At 37.2% G+C, this 19,461-nt stretch overlaps 1 protein-coding gene across 6 annotated transcripts in view; it reads right to left on the bottom strand.

Moving 5' to 3' along the window:
- The window catches only part of znf618 (zinc finger protein 618), a 138,396-nt gene extending 119,594 nt beyond the window's left edge, over positions 1–18,802 (bottom strand). For 2 of the 6 annotated variants that reach the window (XM_028809178.2, XM_028809177.2), the window contains exon 1: positions 18,165–18,802. The gene's annotated coding sequence lies outside the window, so the exon portion shown is untranslated. Of the gene's footprint in view, positions 1–17,728; positions 17,895–18,164 lie in introns of all 6 variants that reach the window. The other 4 variants (XM_028809179.2, XM_051931941.1, XM_028809176.2 and 1 more) reach the window with 3 other exon arrangements.
- Positions 18,803–19,461: the final 659 nt, after the last annotated feature.

Genomic DNA, 19,461 nt, shown 5'->3' with positions numbered 1-19,461 from the left:
CTCCAGGCTCTCGACATCCAGATCCAGAAACTCCTGTCCAGACGGAGGAACCGGAGTGATCTGAAGGCTCATCTACTGGAAAAATCCTCCCCGACATCTGAATTCGTCACAGCAAATCTCGGTTCAGCAACATCGACTTCACGCTGTGCCGTTCACTTTCAAGGCCAAGTGAGCTTTACCCCCGCACCTCGTCGTTGGAACGACTACGTCAATGATGAAGAACTCAGCCTGTCTCAGCTATGCAGGCGGGGTGTTAAGGCTAGAACACCTCCATCGACACAGGCAAGCATCTCCACCCAGAACCGGTTCGACCCTCTCCGCACTCCCACTTAGCCTTCAAGGTGATGTATTTGTGATTGGAGATTCAATTGTACGAAACCTAAATATCTCTTGCCCTAATCAGAAAACTTTTGTCTCTTGTTTTCCCGGTGCTCGTGTCCGAAATGTTATGAGACGAGTGCCAACAGTCTTCAAGAGGCGCAAGAACTGGGCAATGGGATCCATTGTGATACACGCCGGGGTAAACGACGCGAGACACTGACAGTCGGAGATTCTCAAGGCGGACTTCTCAGCACTTATTAATGCCACGAACAAGAGGACCCCGGCTGCAAGAATCTTCATCTCGGGTCCCCTACCTCTCGTTAGAAGATCGAATGAGTATTAGTCATCTGCTGGCGTTAAACATCTGGTTGAAAGGCTTCTGGGAGAGTCAAAAACATCGGGACTGTCGACGACTGGGACCTCTTCTGGGAGAGGCCTCGTTTCTTCAGGCAGGATGGTATGCATCCAAATAGACTCGGCACCCAGGTCCTCTCCGAAAACATCGCTAAGGTAATTCATCTCTCTTGACCGTCTATATTTACTCCTAACCCTTTCTGTAATGCTTTGCTAGGATGTGATAATTCGGTAACAAAATCTTCCTCCAAAGTGCACTGCATTAATTAATACTGTAATAACTAACCTCAATGCATGTAAAAAAACTAGGCAGTGCGGCATAACTGTGAATAACAATTACAATTACACCTCTTGATTATATAAAAACAGATTACAGATTAAATAAAAAACAGGCACAGAGCAGCGCTAATAAAAATAACTTAATTTCTATCTCGAATACCCATAACACAATTCAGTTCTGCTCTTCCAAAATATTAAAATATGGTTTTATTAAATGTTAGAGCATTAACCAACAAGACATTTTCCACCAATGATCTTATTAGCGATAGGAAAATTGATTTTATTGCACTAAGTCAAAACGTGGCTTAGCTCTGATGGTGTGGCTGTTTTAAATCGAATCTGCACCTCCGAATTACAGCTTTGCTCATGCGGATCACCAAGGTAAGAAAGGTGGCGGTTTAGCAAACATTTACTCGAGCCGGTTAAAGTGTAAGATGTCGGCTTTGGCAAATTCAAGTCCTTTGAGTATCTTGCCATTGTTATTCATGGAGTTTCTCAGTTTCTAGTATTATCCGTGTATAGACCTCCTAAATACAATGTGTCTTTCTTTGAGGAATTCTCAGACTTGGTGTCAATTATAATTACGAACTATGACACGTTCCTAATAGTCAGTGACTTAAACTTTCATATCGATAATTAGTGTGACCCGAAAGTAAAAGAATTCATGAACCTCCTGGACTCTTTTGATTTGAGACAGCTTGTTAGTCAGCCTACACACAAAGCAGGTCATACGATAGACTTGGTAATTACAAAAGGACTAAAAGTTGGTGTGAAGCAGATCATTGATATTGGTCTATCAATCTATTTTCTCTTACTATTTAATATAGAAATAATGTTAGAAATTGGCTCCAGCAGAACCCCGTGACCCTGTAGTTAGGATACAGCGGGTTGGATAATGGATGGATGGATAATGATAGAAAATATTCATGAGAAGCATACTGTTAAAAAAATGCTTCTTTGATTCATCAGCAGCTTCAAAATTTACAAACATTCTAAGCAACCAGTCCGTTTGTAGTGCTTACTACAATAGTGAGAATAATGCAAATAGTAAGGTGTAAAATTTTAATACTAAAATGAGAGCTGCTGCTGACATAGTCGGACCCGAAAAGATATTTAAAAAAATCTTCTACCACTGTTATGCCATGAAACACCCAAAGAGTGTTGATCTAAAGAGAACATGCCGGAGAGCTGAGCGTAAATGGAGAAAAACTAAACTGATTATCCACTATGAGATATTGAAGGTTAAAATAACAGAATACAACAACATAGTTCGTCTTGAGAGGCAGTGTTATTTCTCTAGAATTATAAATAACAATGCTAGTAATCATAGAGTCTTGTTCTCTATAATTGATCGTCTGCTAAACCCAGGTCACTCAATGGAGTGCCTCCAAAATACTTCCAGTAAAACTTAAGGCTTTTGCTGTATTTTTTAATCAAAAAATCAATGATATTAGAAATAATATAGTACATCTCCCCAATACTGAAACCCTCCACCTGCATCCTTGACCCAATACCAACAAGTTTTTCAAAGAGGTATTGGGCGTGCTAATTGATAGTATTCTTGACATAGTAAACTCGTCATTAGATACAGGGGTCTTCCTAGACTGTCTTAAGACCACTGTAGTTAAACCCCTGCTCAAGAAAAATAATCTTCATTCCTCTGCTTTTGAAAATTTTACACCTATTTCTAACCTGCCTTTCTTAAGTAAAATTCTAGAGAAGGCAGTCATTATGCAGCTTAATGATCACCTCAATAAACATGCCATTCTTGATAAGTTTCAGTCGGGTTTCAGAACAAATCACAGTACAGAAACTGCACTCGTTAAAGTAGTAAATGACTTGCGGGTCAATAAAAACAGAAATTTTAGTGATTGGCAATAATGGATATAATTAGGTTATTAGAAATAAACTTGATGCATTAAGGTTAAAAGTCAAGACGGAGGCAAAGAATTTAGGGGTAACTATTGACTCTGACCAGAATTTTAAATCACATATTAATCAGATTACTTGGATAGCATTTTTTCACTTAAGAAATATAGCAAAAGTTAAACCTCTTATAACACTGCAAGATGCTGAAAAAAAAAAAAGTTAACGCTTTTGTTTTCAGTCGGCTAGATTACTGTAACACACTCCTCTCAGGACTACAAAAAAAAAAAAAAAAAAAAAAAGACATCAATCAATTACAACTAATGAAGAATGCAGCTGCTAGAATCTTAACTCAGAAAAGAAAATCCGAACACATCTCCCCAGTTTTGATGTCACTACACTGGTTACCTGTGTCATTTAGAATTGACTTTAAAATACTGCTTATGGTTTACAAAGCCTTAAATAATATCACTCCGTCTTATATTTCATAATGTCTTACACCTTATACTCCAAATCGCAACCTTAGATCTTCAAACGAGTGTCTACTTAGAATTCCAAGAGCTAAACTTAAAAGAAGTGGTGAGGCGGCTTTCTGCCGTTATGCACCTAAAATCTGGAATAGCTTGCCAATAGGAATTCAAGCGGCTAATACAGTGGAGCCCTTTAAAACACTGCTGAAAACACATTACTATAACATGGCTTTCTCATAGCGTCATCTTAATTAATTGAATATACAGTGCATCAGGATTAAATTATTATTTTTCATGGTGGCTCCAAAATCCGTACTAACCTCTCTTCTGTTCTTTTTCCGGTTTTCTGTGGTGGCAATCTGCGCCACCACCACCTAATCAAAGCACCGTGATGTCCCTACATCAATGGATTAAAGGCCACAAGTCATCATCAAATTCTTCCATGAAAACCCTGAATACAGTGAGGACTGATTAAGGTCATTTATGTTAGGTAGAATGCCTAGAGGCCTCGGAACCCCTGCAGATTGAATTTTTTTCTCCAGCCGTTGAGTTTTTTTTTTTTTTGTTTTTTTCTGTCCTGCCTGGCCATCTGACCTTACATTTATCCTATGTTAGTGTTCCCTAATTTTATATATTTATTTTGTCTTTTTTCTCTTTCCTCATCATGTAAAGCACTTTGAGCTTCTGTACATTGTTTGTATGAAAATGTGCTATATAAATAAATGCTGTTGTTGTTGTTGTTGTTGTTATAATTCCTAAAGTGAAACTTAAAAGAAGAGGTGAGGTGGCCTTTTGATGTTAGCATTCTTTTAAAATTATCCATAATGCATAAAACCCATTATTTTATTTTGGCTTTTTCATAGCTACATTTTAGTTGTATTCCTGATGGACTAAATAGGCACAGAATTATATTTTCAGGGATCTGTAACCTGTATTAATCTCTTCTATTCTCTGCTATCTTTTATAGTTCTTCTGCTGTTGCGATCAGCGCCACAACCACCTGGATCAAGGCACCATGTAGCCACCTACGTTGATGGATTAAAGACTATGTTCCAGCAGTCCACAAAAATTACTATCATGTGAAGCCTGAAAACCAAGAGGACTGATTTAAAAACATTTATTTTAGGCAGAATGTCTCAGTAGGGCTGGGTGTTTTTTTTTGATCTTGGAACCCCTTCAGATTTTGTTTTTCCCCCCAGCCAAATTGGAGTTTTTTTTTTTATTTGTTTTTGTTTATTCTGCCCCCCCCCCCCCATATCTAACCTTACCTTTTTCTTTGCTACTTATGCTTTAATGTTATTGCCTAAACTTGTTTTTCGTTTCATATAACTTTTTTTGTCAACTTGTAACGCCAATTAGGCTACACTGTTTGTATGAAAATGTGCTATATAAATAAATGATATTGTAACCATGGAGATTGAGGATTAGGATACTTTAATTTACAATGTCCCAGTTACAACCAGTCTTTAACAACATATACATATTATACATATACAAACATATATACGTACATATACTCATGAAACACTAGTTAATAACACTTAAATGATCACTGCCTTCAAATCCTTATTTCCAATCTTTGCCGTTTTGTTTTCAAGATACCTCCTATAACTGATCAGGCGTCTGCTGTTGTTTGTGCATACGGATTCATCTCTAACTTGCCCTACATTCAATGTACTCAAAACTAAAGACTGTTTCTTGGTTACAGCAATACGTCACTAATGTTTTTGCTATCTTGATAGTACTTTGGATGTTGTACTGAGACACTTCATTGTCTTTAAAAACAAAACAAGCACAGGAAATTTAGTGTTTTCTAGTTTAAGTCTTATTAACTGCAACTCTCTAAAGCATAAGAATTGCTTTCCATGTATAATGGTATAAATGCAACCTTGAAACAGTGATACATGCTTTTATAACATCTCGTCTAGATTACTGCAATACGCTTCTTTTTGGAATTAGCCAGGCCCCCATTGCTCGCCTACAGCTGGGTGCAAAATGCCACTACTTGATTTTTAACTGGGGCAAGAAAGCATGAGCATCTTACCCCATTTTTGGCTTTCCTTCACTGGCTTCCAGTTAGTTTTCGAATCCATTTTAAGGTCCTTGTATTTGTTTTTAAATCCTTTAATGGTTGTGCCCCATTTTATTTGTCGGAAGTGCTGCACCCTTATGTACCGTCTCGCTCTCTCAGGTCAGCAGACCAGATTCTTTTACGTGTTCCCAAGGCACAATGCAAACTCCGAGGTGATCAGGCTTTTTCAGTTGCAGCCCCAAAACTCTGGAATGATTTGCCGTTGTACGTTAGGCAGGCTCCTTCATTTCTGTCTTTAAATCTTATTTAAAAACACACTTTTACTCTCTGGCTTTTAAACCAGTATGATATGTTGGCTATCTGTATACTTTTTATTATGAATCTCTTGAGGTAGTGTGTTTATGTGTTTCTATTTCATTTACCCTTTGGTTATTGTGTGTCTGATATGTTGGGTTTTTATTGTACAGCACTTTAGTCAGCCTTGATGTTGTTTTTAAAGTGCTTTATAACAAAAACAAATAAATGCTACCCACTGTTTTAGATCATTAGAACAATTCTGACAAAAACAAGCCACTCAACATTCTCACCAAGCTTATTTACCTAGATTTCACAAAATAACACTGAATCGAGATTTGATGATTAATAAAGTTCTACTCTCTACCAAACTACATGATTTTTTTTTTTATTTATTGATTTTAATTAGAAACTGATAACATTCCATACAGTCAAGTCAAACTTAACAAATCACAGCAAAATTGAACCCCCACCCAAGACAAGGAGAGAGGTGCCAGCAACTGAAGCTACTCTATAAAAAGGAGCAAGAAGGGTGTCCTTTCCCCCATAATGGAAGCTTATTCTGAAATGTTTTTGACTAGATCCTGCCACATTTTAAAAAACATTTTTAACAGATCCTCTAAGTGAGAATTAGATTTTTTCTGATTTCCCACTGACTTAAGAGTGGTGGGGATGGGATTCTTCCTGCTGAGCAAGATAAGTCTACATGCAACAATTCTACTTACTGCTCATCTAACATCTCTATCCCCCTTCCTAATGTTTTTGTATTTAAATGTCTTCCTTGACATTTAGGTCTCTTGGGAGGTGTCCTGTGCCCATATGAGATATGCCTTTCCAAGGTTCAACCACTGCCCTGTTTCACACTCCTCACTGTGCTGCACACAGCCAAATGAGATGTTACTTTATCATTATTACTACAGTAGTTTACAGTGTGGTTCTGCTTCAAGCACATCATAAACTAAGCCATCTGGCAGGCATGAAAGTTTTGAAACACTATATCATGAATTGTTTTTGACAGCAAACACTGTGTAAACTTATTTTGTTACTAAGGTAGCCCAGCTACAGGTTTAAATAAAGTAGTGACTTTACACTTTTGAGACCAACAAAATTATAAATCCCTCTCCTACTCTGATTTGCATATCCAGTCGGGGCAGTTCCTCAGAAAGGATAAGCACTTTTTACAATCAAGTGTATCAAGTAATCAGACCAATCCATCACATTTCTGAATCCATTTATTCCAGCATTTCTTAAACTATGGGTCGCAACACAAATTAGGATGCAGACATGTTTGCGATGGATCGCCACAGGACTGCATAATAAAATCAGCCAAGATCATGCAAGTGCAAATTCTGTACTGAAAGACACACCAACCTCTCTTTAGCGGAGTACTTATTGCAGTAGTATGTGAAACATAGCTGTTGATGCTTCACAGACATTTACTTCTACTATAGAACAAAATAAATAGACCCCACAAAAGCATCTCCCCTCTCACTACAACTGAAACAATCAACTAAGTTGACTGACAAGCAAAGATACGCATAAGAAATGGAGAGACAAGAGGGACAGACACAGACAAGCTTACGGACCAGACCACAGTATAAACATAAAACAATAAAGATAAATTACCGCAAAATAACTTTTTCTAGAAAAAATATAAGACAAGGTCGATACAGTATCGACACAACTCATTCCATCCATGTTTTGACAGACAACATGAAAATCCAATGACAATGAGAATAGCGCAGCACCAAACAAATCACGTGGCTAGAACAGAGTTACAGCCATGTCAGGTTAGGTTGACACATTAAGCACGGAGCGTAGGAGTAGCAAGTGGGAGCGGCACGCATGCCATGCATTCTAGTACGTCAGAAGTGGAAGCCAGCGAAAAGAGATAATGATGACAGAAAATGACATCCCGAAGAAGACATCCCAAAGGACACAGACCATGGCTCAAAAGACGGGTACATTGTTGAAAGGAAGGGTCAGAAGAATTTGGTACCGTGGAGATATTTTGTCTATTTAAAGTCTGTCAAGAGGCAGGGTAGCATGCACTGCAAACTATGTTGAAAGCATGTTCCAACAAAGACAGGTAATACCACTCATCTTTTGTAACAATTGAAACAGTGCCATCCTTTAGAGAACACAACATGTAAGCCTTCACAGTCCCATACCCAAGCAAGTGCTGTACTAATGGAGATTTCTTGAGCGCTTTTTTTTTTTTTTTTTTTGGTCTTGAAGTAGAGGTCTGTGTGGGACTGATTTTTTTAAATCTGTATCCGCCTGCTTGTGCAGTACTCCATCCCAGGCCCGCCCACTCTCACATCCACTTGGCCTCATTTGTCTCGCTCCCACCCTAACAGTTTTGTCCTGCTCCTGTCCACAGAAACACATTGCTTCCATTAGGCAAAAAATCATGTATGGTTGATAAGCCTGTTAAGCCATCTTGTAGGTGGCTGAAGGTTTCCCCTCTCTGTCCTTTTCACTTTTTTGCGACGATTCTGCTTCATCATTACTTAATACAGATCTTCCAATGGGACTCAAATAATAATTTCTAAGCACAAGTTCACACGTCTTTTTGACAGAAAAGAGAGCAGTGCAAGCAACATGTTTTGTTAACGCTTTGTAAGTAGGCAAACTATTACTATTCTATTTTAAAATAAAGTACAATCTGTGTTAATTGCAATTCATTCCACATAAATGTGGAACGGACAGAGAAGGTGTGTGCTGTCTATGTACAAGTCACACAAATATGTTTAAGCTTAAAACATACACTTTTCTAGTCAGCATATATGGGTTTGAGACAGTGGCACTGACCAGAAAGCAGGAGACAGAGATGGAGGTAGCAGAGTTAAAGATGCTAAGATTTGCACTGGGTGTGACGAGGATGGATAGGATTAGAAATGAGGACATTAGAGGGTCAGCTCAAGTTGGACAGTTGGGAGACAAAGTCAGAGAGGCGAGATTGCGTTGGTTTGGACATGTGCAGAGGAGAGATGCTGGGTATATTGGGAGAAGGATGCTAAGGATAGAGCTGTCAGGGAAGAGGAAAAGAGGAAGGTCTAAGCGAAGGTTTATGGATGTAGTGCGAGAGGACATGCAGGTGATGGGTGTAACAGAACAAGATGCAGAGGACAGAAAGATATGGAAGAAGATGATCCGCTGTGGCAACCCCTAACGGGAGCAGCCAAAAGAAGAAGAAGATATTACTTACTGTTAGCTTAACAAAAACTCCCCACTTTCTCACATTACTTTTTGGTTATAAATACAAGCACACTGTAACCAAACAAAACACTGTGAACGTTCTGGCATCCTCTCATCTGCTCACAAGTTCTGTGGGCATTACTAAAAGCACATTACTAACAGCTAACCAGTGAACTTCACTGCACTTGTTGATTTAGAGTACAATTGCTTTAAATTGCGATTATTACAAATTATTACAAATCTCTTCTTGTTCCTGGACCTTTGTGATCCTCTTAAATAAAAGAAATTGAAATGGAAGCTTTGGGCGGAGAAATATTGCTACTTTGTAGAGCATGCGGATAAGAGTTGGTGTTGAACTGTTTGTTGACAAGTTCTCTCCACAGTATCAGATTCTGTGTCAGTTGCCGCATCTTTGAATTGTTTCAGAAGAGAGACCACAGTTGTATCTTTTGTTGATGAGGCAAATCATTAAATTGCTGAAACACTGAATAGAGGGTATCTTGTCTCCACAGATCTGTCTGAGTGACCTCATAAGCTTGACTTGTTGTCCAGTATGTTTAAAATACCGGACTAACTTTTTTTTACACTAGCCAGAAGTTGTGCAACTTCAGGTCCTTTCTCCAGCACTGCTGGTGTAAAAGCACTTAAAAGAATCATGTTAAGAATGTGGGCACTAAAGTTTAATCTGGTGTAGCCTCGTAAGGCAGTGATCGTGTTTGCTCCTCAGTCATTATAAGTCAATTCTGAAAACTTGTACTTTTTCAGACAGTAAAGTGTGAATGTTTTCCACCCATTTTAATCATGCCTTTATTAAACAGGATCGCAAAAAGCACCTTTGACACAAGATTGTAACTCTCATTAATATAATGAATTATAGCAGATATGAAAGAGCTTTACTCAATGTTTTCAGACCAAATATCAGTTGTGACAGCACGCCCATAATTATAAACAGTCTCTAACATGTCGTAAACCATATCCTTTCTCAGTTTTTCGCTTTTTCTACCACGTGCTGGGATACACTCATCGGATAGGGCAGTACCAATTTAAACTACAGACTTTCCAATTTTAGCTGCTGTGTCAACCAGGTACTGCTCAAGTTGAATATAGCCCTCACCAGACATTGTTTCGTAAAGCCAGTATCCTTGCAAACAAAACTCACATTTATCCAGTGCTTCACTTTAAGTGTTCTTACTTTTGACAGGATTGGCAAGAATGTCAGTTTAGTTTGACCCTTCACTACTGCACATATATGGTGCTTTAAACATGAGGTGTCTGACTTGTGTCCACTGTATGTTAGCACATTTATTGCAACAAGCAAATGGCACTTGGTTGCCATTGCATCGATAACAATTGAAAATGCCTGCCAAATGTCAGTCTTCCCTTTGCAGAGTTTTGCAATCTCGTATTCCCTTTTTTAATGCGGTTTCGAATGAAGTTAATGTAAGGATGTCTCCGGGCTCTGCAATCTTGAGATGGCTGCGCATGCGTCCGAACTGCTAAGACAAATAAATTATAAGAAAATGGAATGTACTTTCATTGTACAGAATTAATTTCCTAGTCTCTGGTTCCCACCCCCACAAGGGTGTCGACCACCCGCAACACTGAAAATCAGTCCATGTAGTAAGCAACTGCATTGGGTCCCACAAATCCTGCCGTGCAGACCTCTATCTTGCAGCATAAGCTGACCACAACTGAGTGAATATCAATTTTGTTTATATTCTCCATATAGTCTCCTTCATTTACATTTGAAAACTGCTTGACATATACAAAATGTTTTTTGTCTGTTTATTTGTGGGTTTGTTTCCAAACCATTAGAATATACACAAAGGATACGTTATTGAGGTAGTTTTTTTTTTTTTTTTTTTTAAATCTTACTTTGTATTAATACCTACTTTAATTTATTTGGAACTGACCAAAAATCTACTTTGAGTTCTCCAGTAAAACTTGAAAGCTTTTAAGATCTTAGCTTTAGATATAAATTTTAGAATTTTAAAGATTTCATTTATTTGGAGTAATTTTAAAGATTTCATTTATTTGGAGTTGACTAACAAATTTAGTGTGCTCTTCTGTAAAATTTGAAAGCTTCTGACAGGACTGAATTTAGACATTTTTTATTTTGTATGACCTATTTATTTGGAATTGACCAAAGAATTTAGTTGTGCACTTTGTTTGTGTTCTCCTGCAACACTTGAAGCTTTTGACTGGGTCAGAACTAAGAATTTAGTTTATCCTATGCACGTATTTTATTTTTTGAAATACGGTTGTATAATGTTCTACAGTATATTTGTCATGTTCAACTTCTGACAGAAAAAAAATAATTAAACCAAAATTAACCTTATCATATCTTCACAGGTTACTTACAAGTAAAAAGGAACCTTTAAGCTTGACAGAAACAGTGATTTGATCTATATCATGATATAGATCGATACCGACTGTATTGCCCAGCCCTAGACCACAGTGCTAGTTTGAAATGTTAAAATGAAAATAATGGATGCAGCATAAGAATATGGCAATTTTCAGGGAATTGTGTAAGGTAAGTAAATAGGATGGGAGTATGTAAAGTGATGTGGCAGTGTTGAATACTAAAAGTAGTTTCAGTAGCCATGGACAACTGGTCAGTGCTTCATGAAATGTTCAGTTACTCCATACATTATTAATGTGCAACAAAAGTGCAAAGAAGTGTAACGCACTTCCAGAAGGAAGAATTCCTTCTCTTAACACTACTTTAAAGTAGGCTGATAAATTTCAATCTACTAGTAGTGTGAAGGACATGTTTGAACCATTAAGAACTATAAGAATATCAGGAAATATCAAATGGTTGAAACACTTTTGTAGACATTCAGCACGATGTTAGTCAGTAGCATTAAACTTTTCATACTGGGATGATCGACAAATTATTCATCAAGATTTATCCTATCATCTATACAAACAAATAATGCATACAGTTTTTAGAAATAATTTGGCTACTTTTTTTTTTTTTTTTAAAACCTAGTCTATTAAATGTGTTTAATGAAAACCAACCAGGATATGTTTAGAAAAATTTTAAACTAAAGCAGAGCTCATTTGAAAAACGTTATTTAAAAAAATGTTAATTAAGAGAAGGTAAATAAACTGCACCAACTAATTACTTTATTCCTTCGTTGGCACCATAAGTTAAATGCACATTCATACTATCCTTTCAAAAATTCTAGAATCTTCATGTTGCACCCCAAGAATTTATTTCTGGCAGCTTTGCTAAAGCTTGCACTAAGCATTTACACTGGCACCGATATACCTCAGCACTCTGTTCCCAGTCTTGAATGATAAATATTGTTTTACTAACAATATATTTGCTTTCCACTTTTCTCTTTTAGCAATATTAATGCAAGATAAATACTTGAAAGAAAACAAAAACATTAACTGTTTGTTTATTAAATATATGTCAATACAGTCAAAAACCTGTCGACGGCGCAATGGTTAGCATGTTGCACATATCCAATGGCCTGAATTCGAACCCAAAGTTGAGTACATTGTCTATGTGGTATTTGAATTATCCCTGTATCCTTATGGACTTTTTACTCTTGCAATCCATCATCCTTGAAAACATGCAGATGATAATTTTATTTCCAAATGGCCCACTGGGGAAGTGGGTGGCCATCTGCGATGGACTAGCACCCTGCCCAGGGATGGTTCCTGCCTTGTGCTGAATGTTGACATGGAGGCCTCACCACCAACAAATCTTAAGTGGATTAACAAGACTGGGGAATATTATGTGAAAAATAGATCCTTTCACATGATAAACATTGCAAAGGTGCTTATAACATGTACTTCTATCATTTTTTAATGTTATTTTTCTTTAGCATCCCCCCCCAGAGTTAACTCTTGCCATGCATCTTATGCAGCCATTAAAGTAAGGAAGAAAGTAAAAGGATGCTTATTGTTTACAGTTTTAGATAAAAAGGCAGAAATCTCCGATTCGGACATTAGGCCCTTTGGCATTTTACTAAATTTACCTTCCCACTCCAATGTAAATTAACAGTTTATCAAGAACCACTCTATGGTACCAGTGCACAGGCCCATGAAGAGTTTATTCAAAGTGATGCATGATTGGTTGCAGCTTACTTACTGAAGCACCATTTGCTGGTGCACGTAATGCTAACAAGTCTCACATTTACTTCATACATTTTCCCACTTCTGAAGCTTACCAACACTAACGTATTTCAAGTTCAAGATCATTTTACAGTACAGAATAACAGAAGCAATGTTTAGTGTCTTAAATAAAGACAAGACACCACAGATCATTCATGTATTGATTTTTTGAACCTGAATAGATTCATTGGCAATAACAAATTGGCATGAACGAGCATGAGTACTGTTGAGGATATATAAGTATGGGTAGCCCATAAATTGATTGGTGCCTTGGCCAAAGTTGGATTATGTCTCATACCCAAATCTTAAAGGAGGGGCTCCAGTCACCCAAAACCTTAAATTTCATAAACCAGGTTTAAGAATGTTATGATTAATCCGTCAAGAGGAAATGCAATTAATCTAGGTAGTATGAGGCAAAAGTGCAGGAACCAGCCCATTACAGGGTGCAAGTACTTCTCAGAACACACTTATGCAGATAATAAAACTAACTCATACCAGGAAAATTGACAGCAATTAATCTTGATAGTACACTTTTGAAATGTAGAAGAGTACTGTTAGAAAAATCCACCGTAACAGGAAAGAAGGTACAAATTCTACTTCGGCAGGGTCTAGATTTAAGAGTTTCCTGGAGCTATGGGGCAGCAGTTTAAACCATTGCAATATCCCCTAGACATATTACAATGCCATTACACAGAAGACAGTACAGCCAACATACAGAGAATTTGTGTTATTGGGCAACTATCAAAACACCACAACATAAAAAAGTCAAAGTTTTAACACATAGCTAAGTCTTAGGGGGTTAAAAAAAAAAAAAAAAAGTATGCAATAACAGAATGATGCAAGCATTAGCAGCACAGGCCTCATCAAACAAACAAAAAAAAAAAAAACAGAATAACCCCCAAGTATTAAAAAAGCATTACCACTATGAAATAAGGCGTAACATTTTAGATTTTCATAGACACCAACACCAGTTGGTCTCTTTGACAGTGACTTTGAAGTTTCAAGAAGTCAGTATGTAGGCAAAAAGAAACTAAAATCTACCATTATAATTTAATGGGGCCATTTTAGAAAATGCTTACTTTTTCCTAAATTAAATATTTGAATATTTTGGCTGAAAAGCTGTGCATGCACAGCTCAAACATTTGTTTAAAAAATTAACTGCTGTATGTACAAGTTTTGCTCTCTCTGCATGTGTGAAACCACACCACAGACTAAAATTATCAGCAAAAATGCAGTGCAGCAAGCCTGGGTTTCTGTTAAGTCAGCATAGCGCATCTCTCTGAAAGCTGAAATCTTGCTACACTGAAATTTGTAATTTTACTTACCAATAAATATTATTATTATTATTATCATCAACAACAATGTTTATTGTAATAAAGGGCTAAATCTACTTTTAAAAAACATCTTTGAAGTGTTTTAGGCAGCAAGTCTAAATTCATATTGCATTATTAATCAAGGGATTTTCCAGAACCTCTTATGTACAATGACTGCAATGAGTCTTGGGGGTTTGACTTGATCATATGAAGCCAACTAGTAAAAACACAGCAATTTGACTTTGTTTAATTTTTGTTGGCACACACTGCTTTCATTTAAGTTTACAAAAAACTTAAAACTTTATTGGGCCCAAATTGTATTTATAATAAATTAGCCTGTCAGCCAAAAAATAAATAAAAAAGCCAGACTCTTATTTTCCATAAGGCACATTTTCCACTATTCAAAAATAACTTTAGATGCATCCTAAAATTAAGGGGTGGGGACGGGTTTAAAACACATACACAAATATAGTACAAAATAATCAAAACCAGATTGGTTCAAACAGACAAAAATGCTTTACCCGATGATGAGGAACTCTGCCTGAACTGAATGCAATGAATCACCCATCCATCCATCCATTTTCTAACAAACTTTCCAACAATCAATCATGTAACACAGAAAACAGTTCTCCGAGATTCAGCTCAGATGAACTTTCCATCTTAACATTTAAGAGTCTTCTAACATAATTTGATGCATATGACTAAGCATTTCCTTTTAAAACAGGTGGTGGACTGCTGTTGGAGTAATGCACACGGTTGTCCTCATGTTTAAGGTTTGCATTAAAATCTTATTTCAGTTTATTTCCCCAAATGCAACTGAGGTTATTATAGCAATGAAGTGTTTATTTGGTTTAAATACATTTCAGTTAGATGACTGAAAACTAAACAATTTTCAATTTCATCCAGGTTAATTTTGGCAGATTTCAAAAATACACAAAATTAAGGAATTTGGAATTTCAGCAGATTTTAAACAGTTGTGTACATCTGGCACAAACAAATGGTCTAAAAAGAAACAGCCAGTGACTGAACTATACAATTGTGCGTGCTTGCAATGCACAAAAAGCTCCCTTTCTGTCTCCACGTAGCGTACAATCATCTGCTGCTAGAACAGACAACCCAAAGTTTCCTAGACAAGAAAAAACATACTACGAATACGTAAAAAATAATTGTAAGCCAAATCACAACACATTGTGCTTCATAGCGGAGACAATACGCAGTACATCCATCTTATTCATCTACCCATCCTTCCACTTCCATGACAAATATGCGGGTTAGAGATTCTGACACCTATCACAGCATGCTGAAATATAAAATTTTAATCAAGGATGGAAAAACGAGATTTACTGACCGTGAATGACTCTAAGTACTGGAAACTCCTGGATAGATAACGCAATGCAATATTCTATGAATATTTATGCTAAAAATGTGCATATTATTGTATAATTTAATTTGTGTTTAATTAATGTTGACATCCATCCATCCATTATCCAACCCACTATATCCTAACTACAGGGTCACGGGGGTCTGCTGGAGCCAATCCAAGCCAACACGGGGCGCAAGGCAGGGAACAAACCCCAGGCAGGGCGCCAGCCCACCACAGTAATGTTGACATGCTTATGATTAAAACTAAATTAATTACCATATACTACACTCAATAAATTGGATATTAAAAAAAAACACTTTTAGAAATTATTTCAGTAAGACCAATTTATCCAGTACAATTTCTGTCAGGGGGCCCCCCCCCCCCCCCCAATACATCCATAATGCAACATGTGCATGTTTGTTAACAGCCTGATCTACATAAATGCTTTCTTTTAAACCATATATTTTCTGAACAAACAAAAGGCAATTACAACATTCCCGCTCTCAAATTTTGCAGTGAATTTTGCTTTCCATTAAAAGGCTAAGTCCACAAAATAGCTCACCAAATCAAATATGGCAGAAACTGTCTATTCAACAGAGAAAAAGAACAACAAACTTCCATTTTGTTTAATGAATTTGCATGGGTCAATGCTACAGACATGAGTGCGAATACAGCACTTTCTGGTACAGTATAAACAACAAGCTTGGAGGGAGGTGTCTTCTCACTTTACTCTTTCAGTGGAGAACGCTGTAAATCAGCAAATCCTAAACAAACACAGAAATTTAACACTTCCAGTAAAATAGCCTACTATATTTCCCTAAATAAATTGGACACACCTCAGCTCCCTGCCTGCCTTTTCTTTCATATAGGCCTGTTAATATCCTAAATGAAACTATTCTAGATTCTTGGCAAGGAAAAAAAAAAAGGGAGGGGGGGGGGGTGTTTCCAAGAATAGTATTCAATCAGAGATCTAAATACAAGTTTTTAATAGGAATTATCCTGCAGACAAGTTACATAAAGAAAAGGCCTGCTGCAAAAAATGAAAATGCAAAAACCAGAAAACTTGAAAATGGGAGTTGCTTTGCTTTTATTTAGAAATGTGTGGCAACAAAATAGTTTAAGAAATCTTCTCAAGTGCAAATCTAAATAATCTTAAATACACATTTCTTAAAAACTTAATAAATCTTGCAATAATGAGAACAAGATTTATTGGCTTGCTATGAAAACTTTTCATTTTTAAACTTCATCTTCATTGTTTCAAAAACTGAAACTGAATGAAGAAGGGCAGACAATACTAATTGCACCGGATAAATGGTTCCTATTTTTACAAATAATGCTGAAGGCATGTAAAATGGCAAACTGACATTATAAAGTAATAACAGGCTTAAAGATTTTAAAAAGGTGTGCAAAAACTAACATTTTAGTGCAGATGAATAAATTGTTCATTTTTAATTCATCCAAGATTAAAACCTATTTTTATATTGATATTTCATTTTATAATAAAATTTGATGAATATATTGTTATGTAATGGTATTGCTTCCCTACACATTCTTTTTGAGCAATTAAACCATATCAGTTATGATTTTCTATATATTTTCACACAATTAAAATCTATCAATTTCCTAAATCATCTTCTTCACCATTAGGTATCACTACTTTCTTGTAAGATCTACATTTTTTGGTCAAAAACAAATTATAATTTACAAAAAGTAAATAAACAGAAATCTTTTAAAATGTATCAAATTGGTTGTCTGCATTTTGCCAGAAATACATACAATTGTAATGTTTAAATGTACAACATTTAATACAGATTAAACTTTAAATGCAAATTTTATCTAAAACAAATTTAAACCTAAAAACAAATCGCATTTAAATTCGAGTCCTAAATTTAGAAAGGAAAAAAAAAATTCTCAATTCTCTCAAAAAAGAAAATAAATTACAATTTGAGTAAATAGTCACCAACAGGTGGCGCCATTTAAATTTTTTTTTTTAACAGCATATCAACATTTGACAAAATAATGGCCGAAAATTCAAAGAATTTTATATTAGTGGGGGCAGTCTTCATATATTTTTAAATAATCCGTAAGCAGGTTAATTTAAAATTACCTCTATTGTTTTGCAGAAATAAAATTTGCCATGGCGATGAAGCAGCCGCTGAAGATGGCTACGTTTTTTCTCTCGCTCATTTTTTTTGTGTTTTCGTTTTCTGCTCTTTCGTCCGCTACCCTTTATCCTCCTCCTCCTCCTCCTCTAAATGCATTTCTGCTGGCGACTGTTCAAATAAAAACAAGCCGACAAACAATCTTCAACACCCGCATCCAACCCAAAAGACGATTCCGAAAAACTGAAAAGTTTATTAACAACAGTCCACAAATTAAAAATTTCCCTGCCTCACAAGCCTCTGCAATTAGAACTCTGCTCTTCTGCCGAAATTGAAACCAAAAAAAAGCAAAAAAAAAAACGAGCAGCTCATTTGGTTCTTTGTCAAAATTTTTTTTCTTAATTAACTTATTTTTTAAGAAAGTAGATGAACTCTCGTTACCTCCTCGATGGATGCGGTTCATGCGGTTTCTCTTGTTTGGCTCGCGATCAATCTCCTCGGGATAGCAGGGTTACAGCAGAAGTGGAGAAGGGGACTTAATGACAACATGAAAATAAAAAAAGGGGCGGAGGGGGCGACCAGAGGGGGGGGAGGGGATCCCGGTCGTCGGTGAGCTGTTGTCGCCGGTGTGTACAGTCCTTCCTGCCCGCTCGCCCGCCTGTCAGCCGCTCGTTCCGGAGGAAGGGAGGCTGCGTGTGGCGCCGGCGCTTCTCTGTTGCAGTCTGTCCTAATGCAGACCCCGCTCCGCCATCACGCACCTCTCTCGCACGGCACAAGCGAGCTCCCGCAGACAAAGGGCTGCACGACCATAACGTTACACTGGAGCGCTCCAGCCGACTCGCCGCCTTCCCTCGTACGCTGCGGAAGCACTCATCCTTCTTCGAAACCGTCTCGATTCGGGCGATGAACTCCCCTACTCAACTTTCTCACGCCTCCTTCAGGCCCCGGGCTTTCAAGCCCGTGGAAGCGGAACACCGCCGAAAAGAAGCCCGACGGGCCAGCCCGGTGTGCGCCTTACAGAAAATGGCCAAGAGGAACTAACTCGCGGCGTGCTGTTGGGAGTACTGGAGTTTCCCAGTTTGCTCAGTGCTTCACTAGTGTGCCCATTCCGCCTCGAGGCTTAACTGTGTATGCGTCTACATGTAATGTGCGTTTATATACTGTACGGTCCAGCGCAACAACATATTTTAGTGTATGTCTGCGTGTATATCCAGTTTGTATGTGTGTATAATTATGTATATATGTCTGTACTATATATATATCTATATATACACATACACATATATGTGTATATGTGTGTGTGTGTATATATGTATATATATATATATATATATATATATATATATAATATTCATTGCATTCGTAGTCTGTGTCACAATCTGATTGTATGGGTGGTTACCTACCAGGTAACGCTTGTGGTTGGTCAGCAAGTTGGCTAACATCTGCCACGGTGCCCTCCTTCAGTTGCGAGAAGCAGATCATAGAATGGTTGAAATAGTTTACTGTCAAATAATGCAAAGAGTACACGACACATGTTTCGCCCTAATTCTGGGCTCATCAGGCGTACACACTCACTGCACTCCCTTACACAATTATCTACTTATTTCGCTGACGCCTTTCTCCAAGGCAACCAACAGTTAACACATACAGTTGGCCTCCATTTCTTTTGTTTTCTCAGTTGGAACAATCAGGTGAAGTATCTAGCTCATGGTCACACAGTATCAGTAGATGGATTTGA

Source organism: Erpetoichthys calabaricus, chromosome 9 (genome assembly GCF_900747795.2).
Source record: "Erpetoichthys calabaricus chromosome 9, fErpCal1.3, whole genome shotgun sequence".
Classification (NCBI taxonomy): domain Eukaryota; kingdom Metazoa; phylum Chordata; class Cladistia; order Polypteriformes; family Polypteridae; genus Erpetoichthys; species Erpetoichthys calabaricus.
The sequence above is the reverse complement of the archived record's forward strand: the minus strand, read 5'-3'. Positions and strand labels throughout refer to the sequence as shown.